Source organism: Sitophilus oryzae, unplaced genomic scaffold (genome assembly GCF_002938485.1).
Source record: "Sitophilus oryzae breed Bouriz unplaced genomic scaffold, Soryzae_2.0 scaffold_359_pilon_pilon, whole genome shotgun sequence".
NCBI lineage: Eukaryota > Metazoa > Arthropoda > Insecta > Coleoptera > Curculionidae > Sitophilus > Sitophilus oryzae.
In genome coordinates this window covers 1,505,747-1,530,862 of record NW_022146928.1, presented here as the reverse complement: position 1 = coordinate 1,530,862, position 25,116 = coordinate 1,505,747, and the positions used below count along the sequence as shown (strand labels likewise).

Below are 25,116 nucleotides of genomic sequence, written 5' to 3'. Positions count from 1 at the left end.
GCATCTTGGTGAACATCCCAAAGCGCAACTTTGCCCCAATTTAACCATGTTCGTATCTATTACGGTTACCGAGATACCAAATGCTCGTACCTCGAATTTGTAGCACCCTGTATAAAAACTTCGTTAATTCAAATGCAACACCCTGTATTTTTTTAAATAAATTGAAGCAGATTCCAATGCTCCTTGAAACTATATGTATTAGGGACGCCTATGATATAGGATACCTAATTAGCTTAGATTTGGAATAAAAATCGATTTTTCAATAAAATGGCAATCAAGATGGCTGTTACCGCCATGGCAATTTTGTAGTGTTAGTAACTATTTTTAAAATCGAAATTAGTTTATGGACATTATTATTTTATAAAAAAATCCAGATATCTTCAGGTCATCCTAAAATAAATCAAAGAAATATTTCGTTTTTCTTGATAGAATAATAAATACATATACAGGGTGTCCCAGAAATAAGTGCAAGTATTTTAACTGGTAGTATAGTTCAACCCCAGAAACACGCCTATGACGTTTTTTTCGCAAAAAAAATTGAAAATTCGAAAAAAAATTCTGGATTTTTTTTCAGTTTTTAGTTAAAACACAAAATTTCTTGATAATATGGCGACATAGGTATTAGATTAAATTTACAAGGGAGAAAATCCAGAAAAGATCCAGTGGTTCTCAAAATTTTAGCAAAAAATCGTCTTTTTTTGGAAATTTTCAAAGTAAAATACCTCCGTTATTTTAGACTTATTTGAAAAACGATAAACAGAAAATATGTTTCTTTTATCGAGATCTACCACCCCTTAAAATACTTGCATTTATTTCTGGGACACTCTGTATAATGAATATTATTTATTAAACTATTGCAGATAAATTAAATAAAAGTAAACTGGTATTAATTTAAATAAAGTCCACCAAACTAATTTCGATTTTGAAAATAGCTAATATAGCTTACTAACTGTCACTAGAAACTTACCATGACGACACTAGTCCTTTTGGTTGACATTTCATTGAAAAATTGCTTTTTTATTCAAAATCTGAGCTAGACAGATATAGAAAACTTTAAGATAGTTTGACAGAGCATTTGAATCTGCTTTGCTATATTTTTAAAAATACAGGGTATTGTATTTGTAATAACGAAGTTTTTATCTAAAATAAATATTTAAAATAGACCAACAATTTACTGGGTGTTGACAATTGTTTTATTATAGCATGCATATTTAAATATCTTTAAATATCTCAGAAACCAAAGCTTGTAAACATATTTAACCCTTAATAAATGCCTTATTTTGTGAAATAAAATACCGGGTCTTCCATAAGAAAAAATAAAACTTTGGTGTGGATATTAGTTCTGACATACCCTGTAGATTTCAAAATAATTTTTAATTGTGCACATTGCCTTCCCACATATAACTCCCAACATATATAGCTCCCAAATTTTAATTTCAATATAAACTACCGTTCCCCCTGGAGCCTTCGCGTCGGCGTCGTATGAAACGCGCCACCCTGTATTTGATAATTTATTGTAAGAATTTAAGTAAAGGTAAAACGTGTTCTTAAAGACACGTAATATAAATTTATGAATAAAATGCATTAATGCTGAAAATTAGTTAGAAGTATCTTAAAACATTGTAATATGATCCTAAATAGTTTTTAATAAACTAGTTACATGAACCACCCTATATATTCATTTGTAATTCGTAACAAAATCATGATATTCCTTTAAGTAGTAAACTTATATGTAACAGATACTCCCCAAGTTTAAATAATCCAATACGAATAGGCCATAATGAATATTCCCTGCTGTTAATTGCTTCTGGGAAACAGTCGATGGTCACGAAATAGCCATATTGAATATTTTTGCAGTACTAATAACTTACAATTTAAAACCAATAACTAACTGTAAACGATATTAAATCCCCTTTATATGAATTAATACCTTGATAATATGTACACTATTATTTATTTCTAATTAATTGTATTATAATCACCAAAATATTAATTCGTTTGTCACAATTATTTTATAGTCTGTCCAACGACAAAATCCTTCACAGTGGTAGATGCGACTGTTTATTTTTAAAGTGGTTAATTTTATTTTACAAAGAAATAAGTTGGTACCTACAATTAACTTTATAACCTATAATTTGGCAAGAGTTGGACAACTCTCAAAAATCGTAAGTTGGGTTCATACGCATCGACGTCCGTTAAGCGGCCCATACATTATCAAACAAATTGCGCAACACAGGCTGTTGCGCAACGATTTGCCAATGTATGGTAACGTTTGATGCGTTGCGCAATTTGATAAGTTTCAAGAATGTTTGAATTCTTTTGTGCAACAGGCGTTTGCGCAGCGCGTTGTGTACTATATGTGTGTGTTGCGCTTTGTTGTGCAATATTTTAGTTCTTTTAGTTCATTCATCCAAATTCTTTGTTTTCGTTTTCGTTTTTTGTTATCATTGACATCATCTAGGGTATATACGATAATAATTGACGCAATGGCAATTGAGGACATGATTGTTTCTCATTGTTTGAGAAACAACTTTTAGTAAAAAATTTGATCAAAATTGTACTAAGTGCATGGGTGATGCAGTTGTGCAACGGAACGTTGCGCATCGCTTTGTTGCGCAACTTGTTTGATAATGTATGGATCGCTGAATCACTTTGATAATGTATGGATCGCTTTGTTGCGCAATTTGTTTGATAATGTATGGGCCGCTTTAGTGATCGTTCCGTCCGAGGTTCCGTCAAACCAATAATATTGAAATACGATCTGGCATTTTTTAAATAAACCAATAAAAATGAACATACACCTGTAAAAGTTGCAAAACGAGTGCGTAGCACGAATTGTGTAACCACACAAGTAACTTAATGGAGTTAACTCGCGTGTATTGTACAATATTTTATCTACGTCTAACTATAAAAACACACAATGAATTTTAAAAATTATTGTACTTAACTATATACACCTATCCTAAAAATCAGTTACCTTAATACTGTAATGTGTAATTTCTGTTCAAATAAACACCATGCATGGCAATGTATATATGACAGTAAATAATATTGATGTCACTAGTTTAAAAAATGAGCGATTCGGAAAGTATTCCTTCTGACATTGAAGAAGAGGCATTCGAAGCCATTTCTGGATTGCTTCCAGCAAGATCGAAACAGAAGTATGACTATACATACTCTAAGGAAGTATGGAAATGAAAAGGTACTCATAACATATTTTTCCAATTTATCCGCCACTTATAAGCCTTTGTCTCTTTGGGCTTTCTCTTCAATGATACGTACTATGGTATCTATGAAAATGAATATATATTTATGCTTAATCAGGCATTTACTTGAAAGATTGATTAAACTGTATCATTAACATTTATATAAGTTTTCATGTTTTTATAATTATTATCAATAGAACAGTTTATTTGTATTTAGTAGGTATTTAGTGCAAAATAAACGTTTTACAAGATATTTTTTTCTCTTTGGTAGTCATCTAAACAAGGAGTGCGGTAATGAAAATGCGTGAGTTAAGAAGCACGCATTTTGAGTGAGTTAAGAGATTCTTAACTCACTGACGTAAATAAAAATTATTAGAAACTTTTTTTAGTGAAATAAATGGATTGATACGGACGTCAGCTGCTTTTTTTCTGTCATCGTCTGCCGAAATCTTACCTTGCCAAAAATTATAGAGATAACTTTCGAAATTGAAAAAGTACAACAAATGAATTCTATTGTATATTTTCTAAAAAGAACTATGAACTAAAAAACGTTTTGCTGTAGATTTATTTTTAATTATCTCAACAAACTTGACCCCTTGTATGGGTCAGTAACATTTTTTTTATCGGCAAAAACTGCAAGAAGCTAATTGTAAATACAGTCAAAACACGATATAAACTCTGCTAAATAGATACAGTTTAGAATTTTCGCAATGAAACCACACGTTACGGACTCCAATATCAGACAATTCAAAAACTGACTTTTCCCGCCTTAAAATGCCTCTTGTACGTAACCATTTGTATATACTTTCGAGAATTCACAACGCTATATGTCATAGAGTGGCATCTTTCGATCCATCTCATTATCAACTAAAGTCCTCTTATAGATATCTGCTGTTATCGTAAGATTCCACTATTGATAACGGTCCGTGACAAATCGGAACTAATAATTGATTCACTTGAAATTAAGATTATGAAAACATTAGCATCCCTAGGATCTCTCTATATCTCTCTTATCGCAAAGGGTAGAACGAAACGTTTTTATTAAATCTAGATTGCATATTCTGCAGTATGTCCCCGTATTGTCTTTACAAGAGGATAAACTTGAAACTTGCTTTCTTCATAAAAATGTTTGCTTGTTTTAAAATGGTTAATCCCGTTTAAGGTTGATTCTCACTATACCTTCTATATCAGCTCCCTTCCGTTTTCCTTCCGTTTACATAAAATATTATATCATGTAAATGAATAGGACAATGCACACTATCCGCTCCGTTCCATATCCTTCCATACATTTTTTTGGCGGACGGACTGAAGCGTATCGGAAACAACGTTGTTAAGTTCTTACATTTGTACCAGCTCTGTTAACATTTTGCTGATATTTATTTATTCTTTCATCTCTTAATTAAAAGATGCAACTTTTTAAAATAAAACTTTCGCAATTATATCAATTATACAATAAAAAGTATGGAACTTATATGGAATGGATATGGAATGGAAACGGAAGGTATAGTGAGAATCAACCTTTTTACCTTTTCAAATTTACTATACCGTTTTAGAGAGAAAAAAAAATGAAAACATGGTTGCATTTTTGGAATGCAAGTCCTGAAAATGAAAAAGCGTTTCTATGGAAATATCATTTCGATTTCATTCTTTGATAGATGGTTATTGTTAATTTTGATCAACGGTCGCGTTCATCAGGACGTAGCGCTACTGCAGCGATCACTAATTTTCTGCTGAACACGCCGATTAGTTGTGAGCGCTCTGGGATCAGTCGCCATTTTTTCCATCAGATTTAAAATACGCTACGCTACCGATGCATGATGGATTAAACGTCACATACGCCAAATGTCACAAAATGCTTTGGAAAAGTTATAGGGGTGAGCCACGAAAACAAACCATTTTGTTTATTGTTCTCGGTTGACTAATCCCCTCGATTTGTGCCAAAATGGGTGAAAACAATTTAATATGCATTACTTATGATTTTGATAATCAAATTTATGAGGTGACAGGGAATGGAACAAGGAAAGAGAGTTCGTCGTCTAAGGGATGCTAAAAAGCGCGTTCAGCAGGACAACCAATCGATGGCACATCGCTCACTGATCAACTTGTCCTGATGAACGCGACCAACGTCATATTTTTTGCTGTTGTTAAGTATCATACTTTCCGCTAACTTTTATCACCCTTTTCGTATAACTAAATAAATTGTGTGCTTCGTTAACATTTTAAAGCAGCAAAAAATATGACTAATTAAAATTCTATCAATAAAAATCTATCAAAGAATGAAAACGAGATTATATTACAATGGAAACGCGTTTTGATTTTTGCGAATTAAAAAAATTTCAACTATACCGGGTGCGTCTCAAAAATGACTCACCCCTATAACTTTTTTATTTTTTCAGATAGAACAACGATATTTGGTATGTTAGTATATGACATAAATTGGGATTGATTGACGTATTCAATTGTTTTTGGTCACTTCCGGTTTCACCGCAAATAACTACAACTTTTGATTTTTAAATGGCACCCTCGGTATTTTTTTACTTTATTCGATAGAAAATGACAATTTGAATCGAATGACATATCATATGTCAATTTTTGACATAGTCACTCAAAAACAAATTCTATTTTAAATTTCAATCTAGAGTGCCATGGCTGTGTTAAAAACTCTAATTTTTAATCAAGGAGCCTTGGAAAATATATTTGATCGTCTAATGTTTTTAGTGTCTTGTCCTGGCCGGTTAAAAGATGCACAAATCGTATTTTTAATCATATCTCAATTTTTTCAAATGGAACGAGGGTGGCTCATTAGCATATTTAGAAAAAGCATTTTTTTACGAATAATTTGATACCACACCTTGATATTTTGAGTTAAATTGTCGTTATGAACCGCATTTTACAATTTCAAATAAACTATATGCCAAAATGTCAAAAGTTGACATATGATATATGTCATTCGATTCAGTGTCATTTTTTATCGAATAAACTAAAAAAATCCCGAGGATGCCCTTTAAAAAGCAAAAGTTGTAGTCATTTACGGTGAAACCGGAAGTGACCGACAACAATTGAATACGTCAATCAATCCCAATTTATGTCATATACAAACGTACCAAATATCGTTGTTTTATCTGAAAAAATAAAAAAGTTATAGGGGTGAGCCACTTTTGACACGCACCCGGTATTTTCTTATTATTTTAATTTTCTCTAAAACGGTATGGAAATTTCGAAAAGTATAAACGGTATTAACCAAGATTAACCAATATTGTTCTAAAACTCAAGTAAACCTTTTTATAAAGAATGCATTTTTCTCAAAATATCAATAATAAAAAAGTTTTTTTTTCCTCATGTAAAGACAATCCGGGGACATACTGTAGAAAATATGCATTTCCGTTTTTGAAAAACTATGAATAAAAATCAACTCGGAAGTAACTGTAACGTAGTTGTTTTCTTTTATCAATAGATCTATCAATTATAATATGGTGAGTATGAAAATATAAAATATGTAGTTATGTAAATTAGTTAATTTAAAGTGGTCAGTACAATATACATAAAGCAACACTATGAAATATCTGACAGATAAAAATTTAAAAGTTTATTGAATAATTGTACTACTACTAATAGTTAGCTATCATTTCTTACTGCAAGTTCAACTAACCAGGGCATTAAACTGTATTTTTGGCACCCACAAAAGTGCCTAATGGGTCTGTTTATGCGAATGAACTAATAGAATAGAGAAAGACACTGAAAAGCAGGTTTGTCCTTGGCATTCACCCTGACCTTATCTAACAAAATCTTTTGACCGATTTATAGCTCTAAACGGTCAGTATCATGAGACCGTAGTACTAGAACCACCATTCTATAGTCTGTCCAACGAGAAGATCCTTGACAGTGATAGATGTGTCTGTCATTTTAATTTCAAAGTAGTTTATTTTATTTTACAAAGAAATAAGTTGGTACAACTGAAACGCATAGCAGGAAATATTTAAAATTTGATTGACAAGATGACAAGTGATTACTTCAAAATATTGTGAAAAAAACTGTATAAAACTGAAAAAATGTAATCGATTTATTTTATTTAATAAAAACGGTATGTGTTAATACAAAACAAACAAGAACAATACACTACATACCAAAAAAATATAAAAAAGAACTATTATTTACTTTCAAACTTTATGAAACTACCCGCATTTATGATTATATTTATCAATATAACTTATGTACAAATACAAATTTGTAATATTCCACAGGAATAAATAAAACAACATAGGTAAATAAAACAAACTATTTTATTAATAATAACACCTACCAAATTTTATACCTTAAAGGTTGATTAATTAACTTTAATCTTAATTTTTTTAAACCAGTACCTTTTGACATTACTTTTCTGCAGTACTAAAATCCATTATTTACCTATCGTGTGATGTCGATATTTTACAGCTACTCCAGTTTTTAGTATGTGTTTAGTTTGATCCTTCTTTACATACGAGATGCACTTATCTACGACGAAATGGTATACAAACTTTATTGGTGTATAAGACTTTCTGCCTGGGCAGCGAATACTAACCATAAACTGCGCTCTGGGTCTACAGTTAATTTTCACTCGATTTTTCCTCCACTTGACTTCAAAAGACACAAAACACACGTAATAATACGAATCAAAATGCATTATCTTCCAAAACGCAGGGTATTGAACAAAAGTTGACACAAAATTATAACCTATAATTTGGCAAGACTTTGACAAGCGTTAAAAATGACAAAAATCTAAAGGCGAGTTCATACGCATCGGCGTCCGTTTGTCGTTCATCGTTCCGTCAAGCCAATAGAATTGAAATACGATCTGTCATTTTTTAAATAAACCAATAAAACTGGTTAAAAACAACAAGACACGACGTATGACGGATTTATATTTAAACCCATCCATAGATAACTTAAAAATTATTAGAAACTTTTTTTAGTAAAATAAATAGATTGGTATGGGACGTCATCTGCTTTTCTTCTGTCATCGTCTGTCGAAATCTTACCTGAGAAAAAAAACAGAGTATAACTCCCTAGCCTTAATAAAAAATATCAGACCTACTGTTAAACTAGTGACTTTAATTTTAAATAACTAAATCTTTTTTTTTCATAGCAACTGTTAAAATGGCCTTCTATCTATCAAAAATAGTAGATAAAATAGTACTTTAACCGCAAGGGTAGATTAAATGATACTTTAACAGCGAGGATAGGTTAAAAACTTTATTTCTTCTCGCACGTTTTTTAATTGCTTCCATTTTTGAAAATGTTTGTATTCGTTTTCATAAGTTATTCGGGATTTAAATGGAAGTAGTTTGGATATGGCGTTTGTCGCCTCAGCCGGAATATCTGTTGGTAATTTACTTATTTCGTTTTGAGCCATTTCTGGCTCCAATTCAATTAGCAATCGACATGAAAGAGAATTAAAAAATATTGACTCAAAACTGACAACTAAAGAGACCGCTTTATTTATTTGTCAAATTACATAGAAACCAACGGCAACCCAGCACAATATTATTTCTACTCGTAATAAATTCCTTGAAATAATAATTTTTGAATATTTTTTAAAACGTAACTCGCTATGGAAAAAAAATTGGCGCCGGGAGGCACGTATAGCCGCCCATACCACCCATACTAAAATATGTTAATATCTCGAAAACTGCGACTTTGACTGATTTTGATGTTATTACAAATTTTGTTGCAAATATTATTCCTAATCTTAATTTGAAAACCGCGTTTCGCTAGCTACTGTAATTTTGGAGTTACGATTTTTTTAAACTTTTAACCCCCTCCTATACCCCCTTACCAACCCCCCACCCCCACCAAAAACTAATGGCCAGATTCTCGGGTGCGACAGTATTTTTGTGTCAAATTTGGTTAAAATCGGTTCAGCGGTTTTTGAGTTATCGTGTTACAGACGGCAGACAGACAGACAGACAGACAGACAGACAGACAGACAGACAGACAGACAGACAGACGGACAGGCAGACAGACACCACGAAAATCAAGTCAAATTTGGTTAAAATCGGTTCAGCGGTTTTTGAGTTATCGTGTTACAGACAGGCAGACAGGCAGACAGGCAGACAGGCAGACAGGCAGACAGGCAGACAGGCAGAAGGCAGACAGGCAGACAGGCAGACAGGCACCACGAAAATTTTTTGTATTTAGGTCATTTATGACCCAAATAACTCATTTTGAGTGAAATTAAAAAAAACTTTTTTTTGCCGATCGTAATAGCCTACCATACCTATTGGTATGGTCGGCTAAAAATATTGTTTTATACACAACGATAAAATTGCATTAACGTCTCCCGAAATTAATTCACTCGCGATTTCATCGCTCGTGAATTAATCTTTTCGGTCGACGATAAATTATCATTTTATCGTCTTGTATAAAAAATAATTATAAATGCATGGCTACTTTCTGCTGGGGTGTCATCTCAATTTATTATTTAAGTGAGATCTTCATGATATATCTTTATGTGAGTGCGGGGATTCGTATAGGTATTTGATAGACAAAACATCCTCTACATCTACGACTTGACGAACATAAAAAACATATGCAAAGAGGTAAAAAAATGAAATCGGGCAGCATTCCAGATCATGTGTGGTCCAAGCATCACAACATAAAATGGTCGCAAGCCCGGGTTGTCCACAAAGAACTCCATTGGAAAAAGCCCGAATTTAAAGATGCCGTATTCATATCTAATAATCATAAAATCTTTAGCAATCCAAGTATGAAAATTTCAACAATATCCAATGCAGATATTCTTGGTGGAAATCTTCATGCTTGACTGCACCCAACCAATTCACGGGTGAAGGCTCGGCTCTAGTATATTATAAACTCAGTAGTTTTAGGATTTCGATTAGTTCACACATAGGTCAGTCATACTTCTGTAAGCAAAGATTGTATGTAAGTCCGAATGTCAAAAACTTCTGTAAGTAGATTGTGTAAGCAGAATAAATAAAGACAATGGAAGTTAGAAGTTTTTTTAGTTTCAATATTGAATCATTGTCCACCACATTCAAAGTAATATATCTCTTTGTCACATATATTCCCGATTGTTACTTTTCCACTGCCATCCTGTATTTACTATAAGTATATTTCAATTCAAAAGAAGAAAAAGACTGAAAGTTTCTATCTCAACATTTACTATGTACTTACTTTATTAGTTTTAAATATTGCGACCTAGACTTTGAGTCTTTTTTCTTCTTTTGAATTTATAAAGCCATGCCTCTTTGAGAAAAATGTACGCAAGGATATATGTTTTTTTTATAATATAGAAAACAAATTTCTTGCAGTATAGGTATATAATAAAATTATATAAGTATTCTTGCCACTTAACTGCTGATATAGAAATTTAATTCTACGCTGTGTTTGTCATAATGTGGATCAACCTGCTCTCACTACCGGTTTCGGAGCCCTACTCCATCATCAGGTGAGCTTGGGCAGATCCACAAAATGACAACCACAGCGCACAGATAGTTAATTCCGACTTGTCGGAATGTGTCGGTTAGATATTAAGTCCGGGGTCTCTTAACTCCCGAACGGGAGATAGCCGCCTGCGTGCAATGGTGCCAAGCTCACCTGATGATGGAGTAGGGCTCCGAAACCGGTAGTGAGAGCAGGTTGATCCACATTATGACAAACACAGCGTAGAATTAAATTTCTATATCAGCAGTTAAGTGGCAAGAATACTTATATAATTTTATTATATACTTATACTGCAAGAAATTTGTTTTTTATTTTATAATTTGGCTTGCCTGAAAAAAAGCCTTTTACCATCCTTTTACTATTGATAGTAACTATCTCTAAGAAAAAGAAAAGAGCCTTTTTTAATACAATCTAATAAAAATAAATGTATTGCTCATGCATCTGTAGATGTTAGTAATGTATAGCTATGTCCTTTGATTTTAAAGAACATAACATAAATAAACATAACAAACGTAAAAATTAAAAACTAATTCAAACTCTCTAAAAAACGTGAAGTTCTATATCTTAGACCTTCTTGACTTAATAATAGTAGTTTAGAACAAGGTAGTTATCCATTTTGTCTCATAATAGATGTGGTCTAAGAAATTGTGATAGGCCATGGTTCGCACGGTAGCATTCGTTTGTTCGCCATATCAGTGAAAAGGTTTTGCTTATTACAAAAATAGTGCCTATTTATATTAACTTCGAATTAAAATTCGTTTTGTGCAACATTTAATATTAAGATTGTTTAAGTACAGACAGAAGGAAATGAATGTATAGTTATACATACACACAATAACATTAAAACCAATATTATACGATAGTTTAACAACTCACTGTATAATTAAATATAACAGCAAAGAAATAAGGCAAAAATTGCAATAAATATAAATAACAAAAATTAGCAGAAGTTACTGTAGAAAAATAAATTATTTAGTTAGACAGAGAAAAAAACAATGTCTTAGATTGAGTGTACGAATATCTTCAAACTTTTTTTAGTTTGATGAATTTATAATTTTTCTTAAAAATTGTATTACTCCCGATTAGAACAGGCAATTTTTATTTTAATATTAACTTAATTTTGAAATAAAACTATTATACAGGGTGAGTCTTAAATAAGTTATATATTAAATAGTAAATATTTTCAGGGCAGGTAGATCTCGATAAAAGAAACATATTTTCTCTTTACCATTTTTCAGGTAAGTCCAAAATAACTGAGTTATTTAAGAAAAAAATGATTTTTTTTTAAATTTTGAGAGCCACCGGATTTTTTCTGTAATTGCATCTCTTTTAGTGCCGTAACCATAGAGTAAAGTCGTAACTATGGTAATATCAGAAATTAAGAAATTATACCGTGGGAAAATTTGCGGTGAACAGGCAGTTCTAAAAAGTTGTCGAAAAATATACAGGAAAATTTAAAAGAAAATACACGATTTTCAACATATTCTTTTGTGAAAAAAAAACTCAGACGTGTTCCTGGGGTCGAAATATACCAGCCCTGAAAATATTTGCACTTATTTAAGACTCACCCTGTATATATATTACGTACTAAATTTGATTGACATTTGCTGCATGCAAAACTGCAACACAAAAAATTTTAGTTGTTTTTATTCGTGAGAGTGAGGGCATAGACACGGTCACAGAAAATAGCTCAGGGTACATTGAGATTGTGATCCTACTATAAAAATTATGAGTGATGGAACAGAAAATATCCTTAAAGAATGGGGTTGTTTTCAAAATATTATTGAAACATTTAAACTTAAAAACAAGTAAGTAAACTTAAAGTAAACCGGGTGCGTCTCAAAAGTGGCTCACCCCTATAACTTTTTTATTTTTTCAGATAAAACAACGAGATTTGGTATGTTAATATATGACATAAATTAGAATTGATTGACATATTCAATTGTTTTCGGGCACTTCCGGTTTCAGCGGAAATGACTACAACTTTTGATTTAAAAATGGCACTCTCGGTTTTTTTTTACTTTATTCGATAGAAAATGACACTCTGAATAGAATGATATATCTAATGAATACCATATGTCAACTTTTGCCATTTTCGCATATGGTTTATTTTAAATTATAACACGCGGTTCATATCGACAATTTGATTCGAAATACCAAGTGTGTGGTATCAAATTATTTGTAAAAAAATACTTTTTCCAAATATGCTATTTCTCCCTATAGCAACCCTCGTTCCATTTGAAAAAAATGAGATATGATTAAAAATACGATTTGGGCATCTTTTAACCGGCCAGGACAAGACACTGTAAACATTAGACGATCAAATCTATTTTTCCAAGGCTCCTTGATTAAAAATTAGTGTTTTTAAAACAGCCATGACACTCTAGATTAAAATTTAAAATACCAAAATTTAAAATGCCAAAAGTTGACATATGATATGTCATTCGATTCAGAGTGTCATTTTCTATTAAATAAAGTAAAAATATACAGAGAATGACATTCAAAAATCAAAAGTTGGAGTCATTTCCGGTGATACCGGAAGTGGCCAAAAACAATTGAATACGTCAATCAACCCTAATTTATGTCACATACTAACATACCAAATCTCGTTTTTTTAAATGAAAAAATAACGAAGTTATATTAGTGAGCCACTTCTGAGACTTACCAGGTATATTATGTTTTTAAGACAAAAACTGGGCTTAACATGAGGAAAAATGTATTTTTTGTGAAATAAAAGGGAAAATCTAAACGTTAAATTTAGTGATTACCACAGTCACTGTGAAATAAAAAGAAGATGCAGGATTCCGGAAGTGCTGCCATATTGAAAATGTTTTTAATTGATAGATCTCATTGTGAAACAAAATGATGTGCAGAAAATCTCCGATCTAGATCTTGTAGTTCTCTAGAAACTTCTAACGTACGCTCAGCCTGGGACACCCTGTATATAAAAATTATATTTAGCTATTCACTCTAATATGAGTGACTTTATATAAATTCTATCCTAGACTAAATGGGCGTCTTATGTTCAGTTAACTCTCATTATTTAAAGTTTCCTAATTACATGTGTCAAGTTCTAAGTTACAGTTGACAAGTTAATATTTGATACTCTAATTATAGAACAATTTTATAATGCCAAAAAATACATTATTTAGCAGCATACTCTAATTTCAGCACCAACCAGCTGTTTTCACACCAACCAATCAGCTGTTTATGACAGGAACAAAACCAATACCGCGAAAATCGAACAATATTTACATCATAGTCGATTATTCAGTCAAGAATTTTGTTGAATAAAGTTTTTTGTACATAAATCTTTAACGGTATATTTAGAAATAGGAAAATTAGCTAAAATATTTATTATCTAATAATAAATGCCTTACGTAACTATATATTTATGTATATATTTAAAACCGAAGAAAGCTATTCCGAAAATGCCTCTAACATGTAAAATATTCAAATTTTTAAACAAATGGGAATTCCAATATTATTTTAATGGGTTAATAATTATTATATTAAATACTAGCGTGTACCCGCAACTTCGTTCGCGTCGAATTAATCATTTGTAATGGTGATGATAAAGCAAAGCAAGAATTTCCATTAACGTATAAACTGAATAAAATGTTCTTCCATTTATGTCAGCATGAGAAAAAACAATATGGAGATATTATTATATTTTGGCAGTTTAAGCAGAATCGTGGTTAATCAATTACCCAACTTGTTGGAACACCCTGTATGCTTTTTTAAAAAAAATCAAAATATGTAAAAAAACAAAACAAATTATGCGTGTCCAAGCGTATTCCCGAAAGACTAACCGGTTTTTAAATAACAAATATTGCAATATTTGAGGGGCGTTTTCACCCTCTAGGAATTTGAGATTCGAGAAACCCCTCCTTATCGAACCTCTACACCCCACAGTCAAGCCGTTTGCCAAAAATCAGCTTTAAACGTCAAGCAGTTTAAGCAGAATTGTGATTACTCAATGGTCATATTTTATAAAACACCCTGTATAAATTTTTAAAAAATCTTAAAATATGTAAAACAACAACATAAAATATACGTGTTTAAGAGTTTTTCCGAAAAACTCACCGGTTTTTAAATAAAAAATACTCTAATATTTGAGGGGTGGTTTCACCTCCATAGAATTCGAGTTTCGAAAAATCCCTTCTTATCAAACCTCTACACCCTTATGTCAATCCGTTTTCCAAAAATCAGCTTTTTACGTCAAGCGCTTTAAGCAGGATCGTGATTAATCAATGACCAGATTTTTCGAAACACCCTGTATACATTTTTAAAAAATCTTAAGATATCTATACTGATATATAAAATCCTTAAGTAACTGACATACTGATTAATCACGATCCTGCTCAAACCACTCAACGTAAGAAGCTTAATTTTGGCATACAGGTTGATTCTAGGGTGTAGAGGTTCGATAATAAGGAATTTTTCGAAATTCCAGTTCCAAGAGGGTGAAACCCCCCCCAAATATTACAATATTTTTTATTTAAAAAACCGTCAAGTTTCCGAAAAAACGCTTATACACGTATATTTTATTTTGTTTTTTACATATTTTTGAAAAATGTATACAGGGTGTTTCGAAAAATCTGGTCATTGATTAATCACGATCCTGCTTAAAACGCTTGACGTAAAAAGCTGATTTTTTGAAAACAGATTGACTTTAGGGTGTAGAGGTTCGATAAGAAGGAATTTTTCGAAACTCAAATTCTAAGGGTGTGAAACTATCCCTCAAATATTAAAATATTTTTATTTAAAACCGGTGAGTTTTTCGGAAAAACTCTTAAACATGTATATTTTATTTTGTTGTTTTACATATTTTAAGATTTTTTATAAATTTATACAGGGTGTTTCATAAAATATGACCATTGAGTAATCACGATTCTGCTTAAACTGCTTGACGTTTAAAGCTGATTTTTGGCAAACGGGTTGACTGTGGGGTGTAGAGGTTCGATAAGGAGAGGTTTCTCGAATCGCAAATTCCAAGAGGGTGAAAACGCCCCTCAAATATTACAATATTTGTTATTTAAAAAACGGTTAGTTTTTCAGGAGAACGCTTGGAAGCATAATTTATTTGGTTTTTTTACATATTTTGAAATTTTTTAAAAAATCATACAGGGTGTTCCAAAAAGTTGGGTAATTTCTTAACCACGATTCTGCTTAAACTGCTTGACGTAAAAAGCTTATTTTTGGCAAACGGATTTTTTGAAAGTCAAATTCCAACGAGATGAAACTACCCCTCAAATATTACCAAGTTATATAATAATATCGCCATATTGTTTTTTCTCATGCTGACATAAATGTGAGAAAATTTTATCCAGTTTGTATGTTAATGGAAATTCTTGCTTTATCATTACCATTGCAAATAATTAATTCGAACGAAGTAGCAGGTACACGCTAGTATATATATAAAAAAAATGTACGTGTTTAAGCGTTATTTCGGAAACTTACTAAATAAAAAATATTGTAATATTTGATGGGTGGTTTCACCCCCTTGGAACTGCAATTTCGAAAAATTCCTTCTTATCGAACCTCTACACCCTAGAATCAATCTGTATGCCAAAATTGAGCTTCTTACGTTGAGTGGTTTGAGCAGGATCGTGATTAATCAGTGAGTCAGTCACTTAAGGATTTTATATATTATGTGATATTAGTATAGATTTCAATATAATAGAAATTTTATAATGGATAATTATAATATTTTATTTTATGTTTGTACACGGTATTTATTTTCAAATATAATTATTGTAGTATTGTCAGTCAGAGTGTCAATAGCATCGTTTTGATAAGATGAAATTGCGTTTGGGAAGCAAGTGTTTTTTCTCTATCGTTTTATCGGTTCGATTTTCGGTGCAGTCTACAAATTTATTGGCCCGTTCCACATCCGCGGATTACAAATGGAATTTATTATTGTTAGTGGCCGATGCGTGGCACAAAAAATCTCGAATAATCGGTGAATCTGGGACCGACCGGCAAGACGATGCGAAGAACGAAATTTTCTCACATACATATCTCATGCGAGGAAAAAAGTCATCGGAATTCCACATTTGAAGGTGCGCTTGACCGAGTCAAGACGTTTCTTTTGAGTATTAATGTCGAGCAAAATCTTGTTCTTTTCTTTGCTTGATGAAGCTTTGGTCTATAAATCTTGATAATATATTTTCTTGCGAACAAAGAAATTGAATTAATAAAAAAAATATGTTAAGGAAGATGAAATACTAAACATACTATATTTTTTTTTTATCTACACTCACTATTTTAAAGTATAATATACATATTTTGTTCTAGCTGGCCGATTTTGATAAGTTTTTAAGCAATATGTAGTTAAATTATTCGAATTTTTAGTATCTATTTTTAAATTCTTCTTCTTCTTTCTCTGAAACTCTCCTTTTCAGGAGAGAGTTGCGTTGCCTAGGCTGCCAGGACCAATCTAGCAAAGTACTTTCATGTTTTTCTTTTTTTTTTTTGGGTGGTCACGTTTTATGAACTTTCATCGATTTATCTTTCTTAACGACTAACAATTATTGAGGCTATTAAGCAGGTTGCTTTAAACTCTGCAACCCTCAGTTATGCATGCATTCTACGAGTACTAAGCAGCTCTAAGTCCCAATAATTACTGTGCATTTCAAGAAAATGTGATTATGACATTTCAAATTTGCGGCTAATTTTTTTTCTTGATTATAAAGTTAATGTTAGGCTTGTTATTAGTAAATATTTAAAGTTTTAAATTACTAACATTCAAAAACAAAGCGACTTGTTTTATGTGTTCTGTCTTGTTGAATTTAAAAAGGATGTCATGCAGGGAAATCGGTTTTTGCTCTATCTCATGGTCGAAATAGGAATATAAGATTTTTTGGTGATTATAATTATGTGGACAAGCAATTATCAAATGAAAGACATCAGCAACCTCTCCACACTGACACAAATTATCTCTGTTAATTCCGATTTATAGAGATGTGACGGGGATAAGCAATGGTTTGATCTGAGTCGACACATGGTGGTTATTTATTGCTTTGTCAAGGATTTATATTGTTTGAACCATGGTGTCCTGTATGGCTGCTGAACTGTAGTGCAACATTCTTCAATGAAAGTTTCCATCTATCAATTGGTAATACGAGGGAAAAGAAAATGTTGATCCCATCAAAATCATATAGAATGTAAAAAAAGCCAAGTCTCGCAACACAATTGCTCCCCTATAAAAAGTTGTGAGATCTCATTTAAACCAAATCAGTTTATTTTATTGAGTCTCTCTTTAAGCACCTTAAATAAAATTTGATAAATAATTAAATTGCGCATTTCATGAATGCAAATCATATAAGGTGTTATAAGTAAATTAAATAAATTATTGCTGTTTGAAGCTAGTAATTAATTATTTAGAATAATTTCTAGACACCCTCTATAAAGTATTAGTATTAGTTTACTACAACACAATATTCAGCAAATAAAAAAAACTTCAGTACCTTATTTAGAATTATATAATAATAATAATAGCTCCCGTATATAGCGTTTAACGCCTTGGGAGTAGCAAGGTACAGCTTGCGATACTAGAGCCGTTCGGTATACAAGGAAGGTAATGTGGCTAGCACTACGCTTCAACCGCCTATATTACCTCAGGATTGTGAATCCCAAGTACTCATTTAATGCTGAGTCGACCTAGGTGCCCAAACTATTTTTATTTTAATAAATTTTTTATTGATAGAATTGTGTGATACAGTGTTTACTAGTTGTATACCGTATGCACTCAAGATTCTAAAGAGTTTTTTGTAACGTAACAAATAATTATTAATATGATAAAATCTGACGTCGGTATATGAGACATACAATGTATAAGTCATATCCCAAGTAGCACAACAATATTGTTCCAAGATTGATCCAATGTAGAATATATATTGGGCCAAGCTAGTTTTTAATATCGGGCCAATAATAATTCGTCACTTTTTGATATATTGGCCCAACATTGTTTTTAAATATTGGTCCAACAAGTTACTAAAATATTGCCCCCATTAAAAATGTAATATTACGCCAACATTGGTAATCATAATACCACTAGTTTTTGTCCTTAATTTTATTTCAAATTTAGGGAAAACATAAAACAAAATACCCATGTGTGTATGGAAACTTTAATGTATTGAAGAAAACAATTTATCTTACAAAAATATTAACTAAGTAATAAAATAAGCCTACATATTATCTTCATGGCTGGTATTATTTTTAGCTAAAAAATACTTCAGTTAACACATAAAATTAAATTTATAAGGACACAAACCTCTAAATATTCTTCCCCCATCCCGGTCTCCGGCTGTCGCTAGTGAAATACCAATACATCGCGTAATGTCCAGATCAGTTGCGTCTGGAAAATGTACTTTCACTGCATCTATAAAATAATATAAAGTTTTTTGGGTTATCCTTTTTGTGTTTTGCCTTATTTTCTAATATGATGAGATGATATGCTCATAATATGGTTTATGCAAAGTGGCAGAAACTTAGAAGTAGGAGCGTTTTATTCAGTGGTGCAACTAGTTGTTTATGGTTTACATTGTGTGTAAGAGCCCAACATTTTAAATTATCTGCAAGTGAATTCTGATTATGATTTTCTAACACATTTGATATGGAATCGTAATTTAACTCTACAGTCTGTGTATTGCTTGCCCCCAAGTCCCCCGACTCTTCAAAAACAAAACTAAGACAGCTATCACTATTATTAACAATATTAGTAAGTTGTGTGTTAACTTCATTAATAGAACTTGTATTATCGTCTGATAGAAGTATAATGCTCTCCTGGCTTTCCAGGCGTTTCGTAGGACTGTCACCGTCAGACTCATCTTTATTTGCAAGAAAACTTTTAACAAACCTGTATTTTTTTGCCTTTCCCGACATTTACCTAAAAAATGTCTGTTTATTTACCTAAGTAGCAATACCGAATCTAAAAATATTTATTAACAAAGCGCCCTAACAATCTAATAAATTATACTCTCGATTACACATTGCTTCAAAACTACTATTGTGTGTTACAGGAAAAAAAAATATATTAGGTACTTACTTTTACTAAAGAAATATTCTTCAAGCTGGATTCAGTAAAATTTTCTGTGGTTGTAAGTTGTAAACCTAGGTACCCGTGAACCTACAAACAATACAGCTTATAGCTATAGCACATATTTCTTGTATTATACGTGTTAATTGTTAAGCATTGGAATAGGTTTATTCGACATACTTACTCAACTAACATCAACAGTACTTACTTTGATTTGATCACGATAAAAACACAATTTGCTTACAAAAGAAATCTTTCACTGTCACAGCAACAGCTTTTTATGTCATGTCAACTCGTCAGTAAAAGCGTCTAGGTCAGCGTTGCCAGGTGTCGGATATGAAATTATGGATCAATGTAGATCAAAGTATCGAATTTATTATAAAATTATGTTACAAGCGATATATTTGGCTGAGGGAATTCTCTAAAAAATATAATGATAGCAATAAATTTGGATTCTATTTTTTGTCGGTTTAACTTAATTTTAATAGGTTTCAACCAGCTATTAAACGTATTTTCTCAGTCAGTTTTATATTTTGGGGTCTGGTTTCTCTTCCCGCATTTTAAAATCGGAATTACTTGATTTGCCGCGGATATTTACTGCTTTATACCTTAACATTTTTTTTAAACTTTAAAACCACTTGAGTTATTTTGCATTAACTACCTTAAAGTTAAATTATTTCTCATAAAAATATATTTCATGGTTGATAAAACATTAATTGTAACAGGTTACCAAATTATGTTTCAACTATCGATTATGGTACAGATTTTTTTTGGGAAAATTTTGTTATAATAATTGGATAATTATGTTACATCTGGCAACACTGATCTAGGTACCGGAACGCGGCCCGGCGCGCGGCGATTCCAAAGCATCACCCGGCGCCGGCGCATGCGTATTGGAACGGCAGAAGAAAGTAATGCTTCAATAGAGTCTGGTTTCTAAAGCAGCGTGTAGCTCCGTGGTTGAGGCTGCCGATTCGGGAGCGACGGGTGATGGTTCGAGCCCCGGCAGAGGCAGAGCTTTTTTTTATTTTTTTTTCAGCTGTTTTTATTTATTTCTTTATTTATTTAAAATAAATTAAAATACGCCAAATCGCCTTGGTTAGTCTTTGGTGTAAGTTTTTTTTTATTTATAGATTACACGCGAAATACCCGATCGATCCTTGGCGCTAGATGCTTTAGGAATCGAGCAAGAATTTTAAAAGCAAACTTTTATGAAAATCATGAGATAGTAGGGATGCAAGCCACATGTCAAAGTATCAACCCAGGTATCGATATCTACTATAGGTAGCGATTTTATTCTAAACAGAATGCATTTCAATATTGTTCCAATTTAGTTAATTATGTAAATGCCAATATCCAAAACATCAATATAAAAGGCATATTGGGCCAATGTCACAATAAAATATTGTTAATGCCAATCATGGGCCGACATTGATTATTTTCAATATTGGCGAAAACTAAGAAACTAATATGGGTACAATATTGTTTACCAAGATTAGATGTACTGAATAAAATACAATATTGACCCAACATTGGCACAACATTGATGTGCGAACGAAAATGAATCAATATTGAGCCAATATAGAAACAATGAGCAGCCAATATTTCGTGCTACTTGGGATGTATGTGTGATATTTCGTATCATAGTTGTGCTTATAGTACACACCTTGTAAAAATGTGACGTATACACATAATATAAATATCTATATAGACACTTTGTAATAGTGTACTGTTGTGTCTACATTCTAGCATGAAATGAAGGTGTGCGCACGCGTGGATATCCTCAACGTAAGCTTTTTTCGAGTTCTTGTTATTACCGATTCTGAACCGTCCTAGAACTCTGCAGCGCATGCGCAAATGAAATAATGTCTTCATATTTCCTTCTGCGCATACGCATCACAGTTCTAGGATGGTTCAGAATCGGTAATAACAAGAACCCGAACAAAGCTGTAGATACACCGACCAAGTGTATCTTATGTGTCCTCTCTCCTTTCTCCTTTCTAGGAGTGGTATGTGTTAGCAGCCATTATTGTTTTATCATTCGGAAGCTCTATATAAATGTTCTGTTTGTGTGTAGTTTAAAAGAGATTTTAGGGTAAGCACAAGTTTTTAATTACCTTGTTACACCTTCCTAAGAGTATTATTAATATTATAGCAGCGACTCTTCCCTTACTCGATACCCAATTTACCAAATTTTGACTCCAATGAATGAAAACTCCAAATATTCTCGTATAATGATAAAGAGGTTAGCTCTGCAATATATTTTTTTTTAATTTGGAAATAATAAAAATCTAAATGGACCAGAGAAAGAAAGATTTAAACACTTCAAAGAACTTCTTACACTGATATTCGGTAAGTTATTGATGGATCAATATACACAGATATGTTTAATATTCAATAAACAGTTTCATATAAAATTTAAGGGTGAGATTGTTAATCTGGAAATAAAATACAACAAAGTCCAACAGAGTGCTCGTTGAATGAGTATTCTAACCAAAACCAACTGCTTGGAGGGAAAAGAGGAGAAAAAAATGACTAAACGAGGTCCACCAAATCGTGGCGATATACCAGTGTTTACTATTTTAGTATGTTGTTATACTAGGTACTTATTTTTAATACATTTTGATACAAATTCTGTTCTTTTACAGTGTTTTCTTACTTCTGGTTTCTGTGGTGTAAATAATTATTATTGTGTTATTTGCGCTATTGCGTTTCATGATATAAAGAAATATAAGAATTTTATTTTTTAACCACTTAATCCATTTTATGGAAGAAAAATGGTACATTTAATACAAAACAAAAATGGAACAATTTTAAGGCACTTCTCTTGAACTTACGATCGAGATACTTTTGGAAAATACAAAGTTTTGCTTTCCTAATTTTCTTTCTAAAAAGATATAATTGGTATCATTGAATAAATATTTCTTAAAAAGAACGAAAATTTAGGCATCAAAACTTGTATTATTTCCTAAATTCGTTCATAAGAAGTAGTTTTATCTAGCACATTTAGTATAGACGCGGTAGTCACAACTGCAATGTGTAAACAGAGTTTAAACGTATTACACAAGCACTGTGTATCCTACGGCATACTGTGTATCCCTTACTTTGTGTATACGTAAATGCTATACTGTGGCTACATTGTGAGGCGGACGTTTAACCTTTGTGCATACGTGTTGAACTGCAATGTGTAAACGAAGCATATTTACATCGGGGGAATTGTGTCACCCTGTGTCTACATCTAATATTGTAAACACATCGTAAATGTGATTTGATGTGCTGTATGGGTTTATCTTTTGAAAACAATTTTAAATTGGAGCTCTAGCAGTTAAGGATCAGAATCTAATCCTTTGACTACATTAATACTCCTCGTCGAATAGCGTGAATAAACCTATATTAATATAGCATATACCTGTGTTTAAAAACATATGCCATCTCTCGTCGGGAGATTCGTCACGTAAAAATAAGATTTATTTTTCATATCAATATAGGTCTGATTCTGCTTTGTTTTGTAGCTACCATGGTGTTAGTCTCAATATTTTTTCGATTTATTATAATTTTCTTCCAAGTACTTTTAGCGTTTCGAATGACATTTTGAAGGTAAAAGTTACTATAAATGCGACATATTTTAAAGCTAAAAAAGTGTCGATATATTGACCACGGACGTGCATATGGGTTATCACTGGAATATTTTCTAAAAAAAGCAAGTACGCCACTGACTCTTTTTCTCTTGTTAGCGAAATAGTGTAAGCAGTTTAATGCCAATTAAAAAGTTGTCTCTTGATATTTTGTCGATTTCGGCCTGCTTGATGAGATAATTACACAATTAATAAAATTAAAATAAAATATGTGATTTATTAACATATTTTACCTAATTTATTATTACATATTATTACTATTAGTCCAATCTACAATTTTAAATAAAAAAATAATGTTATTTAAGATAATTGCAAAAAAACATTAACAATTTTTTTTCATATTTTTTGATGAGGAATCAATAAGTACTTATTTAAAACTTTCGCAAGTTAATGATATTCATTTTTTTTAAAGTTGCTATTAGCATTGGATCAAGGCAAATTAATAAAATGCGTTTATCTCATCATGGAGGCCGAAATCGACGAAATATCAAGAGACAACTTTTAATCGGCATTAAAAAAGTCAGTGACGTACATGCTTTTCTTAGAAAAATATTCCAGTGATAACCCATATGCACGTCTCTGGTGAATATGTCGACACCATAGACTTAAAATAAAATATAGACTACACTATTTACATCTAAACGCGGTCAAACAATCTTTTTTGTACACATGTTTACTTCTAGGTACAGTCGACCGAGCCTTCCTCATCCAGCCTATGTTGTCACGTCTTTAATATTATCAATATTTTTTTCTTGTTATACACATATATTGAGATATTAATACTACATTTTAATAAAGTAGGTTTTAATATTCCATAGATGTATTAAATAGTCCTTATACTACTAAATTATAAGTCGGATACTATTTAAAAGGGATAAGTTCTTTACAATATGGCAACACCGATTAGAGGCGAGGTCGCATATTCATTCATTTATTACCTTGTAGTACGTGTCGCACGTGTGCGGTAAAGCTTTGTTGCCGCTATCTCCCCGGCTGTATTAACGCATTTTCTGAGCTTGTAGTCCATCAATGTTTATTTTATTTACTTTTTCTGTTCAAGAACTATAAAATATGATTCGCCAGTGCCAAATTTGCAAGAAATTTGACTTAAATAATCCATTAAGTTTTGAACCGACTTTTGACCGGTAGGCAACTCTCAATTTACCCATTGGGAGTCAGTGGCGTTGTTGTAGAAAGGCGCTTATTTAGATAATAGTTTAGTAAAATGTAAAATCTGAATTTTTCTCTTACATAATTATTTATATAAAAGTTTTTGTAACAAAATCATAATTATTATAACCCTGTTAATAATTAATAATGTTTTTATTAAAAATATATTCCGGTTTATTCTAAAATTATCTTCAGAATCTAAAATAACATACAAGAATTTTAAAATGATATTACATTATGAAACAATATTTTTTAATATACCGGGTTCGTCTCAAAAGTGGCTCATCCCTATAACTTTATTATTTTTTCGGATAAAAAAACAGATTTGTATGTTAGTAGGCATATGATATAAATTAGGATTGATTGATATATTCAATTGTTTTTGGTCTCTTCCGTTTTCACCGGAAATGATTACATCTTTTGATTTTTAAAGGCACCCTCGGTATATTGCTACTTCATTGGATAAAAAATGACACTCTGAATAGAATGACATATCATGTCAACTTGTGACATTGTCGCTTAAAAACAAATCGTATTTTAAATTTCAATCCAGGGTGCCATGGTGTTGTTAAAAACACTAAGTTTTAATCAAGGAGTCGTAAACAAACCAATTGTTTTCATT

At 31.8% G+C, this 25,116-nt stretch overlaps 1 long non-coding RNA gene across 1 annotated transcript; it reads right to left on the bottom strand.

The window, feature by feature from the left end:
• Nucleotides 1–18,764: 18,764 nt before the first annotated feature.
• Nucleotides 18,765–21,288, bottom strand: LOC115885041. The gene is made up of 4 exons (XR_004050671.1): nucleotides 19,898–21,288; nucleotides 19,699–19,779; nucleotides 18,925–19,032; nucleotides 18,765–18,873 (listed from the first exon to the last, which is right to left on the bottom strand). It is a non-coding gene; the product is annotated as an uncharacterized LOC115885041 (long non-coding RNA).
• Between the last annotated feature and the right edge of the window lie 3,828 nt (nucleotides 21,289–25,116).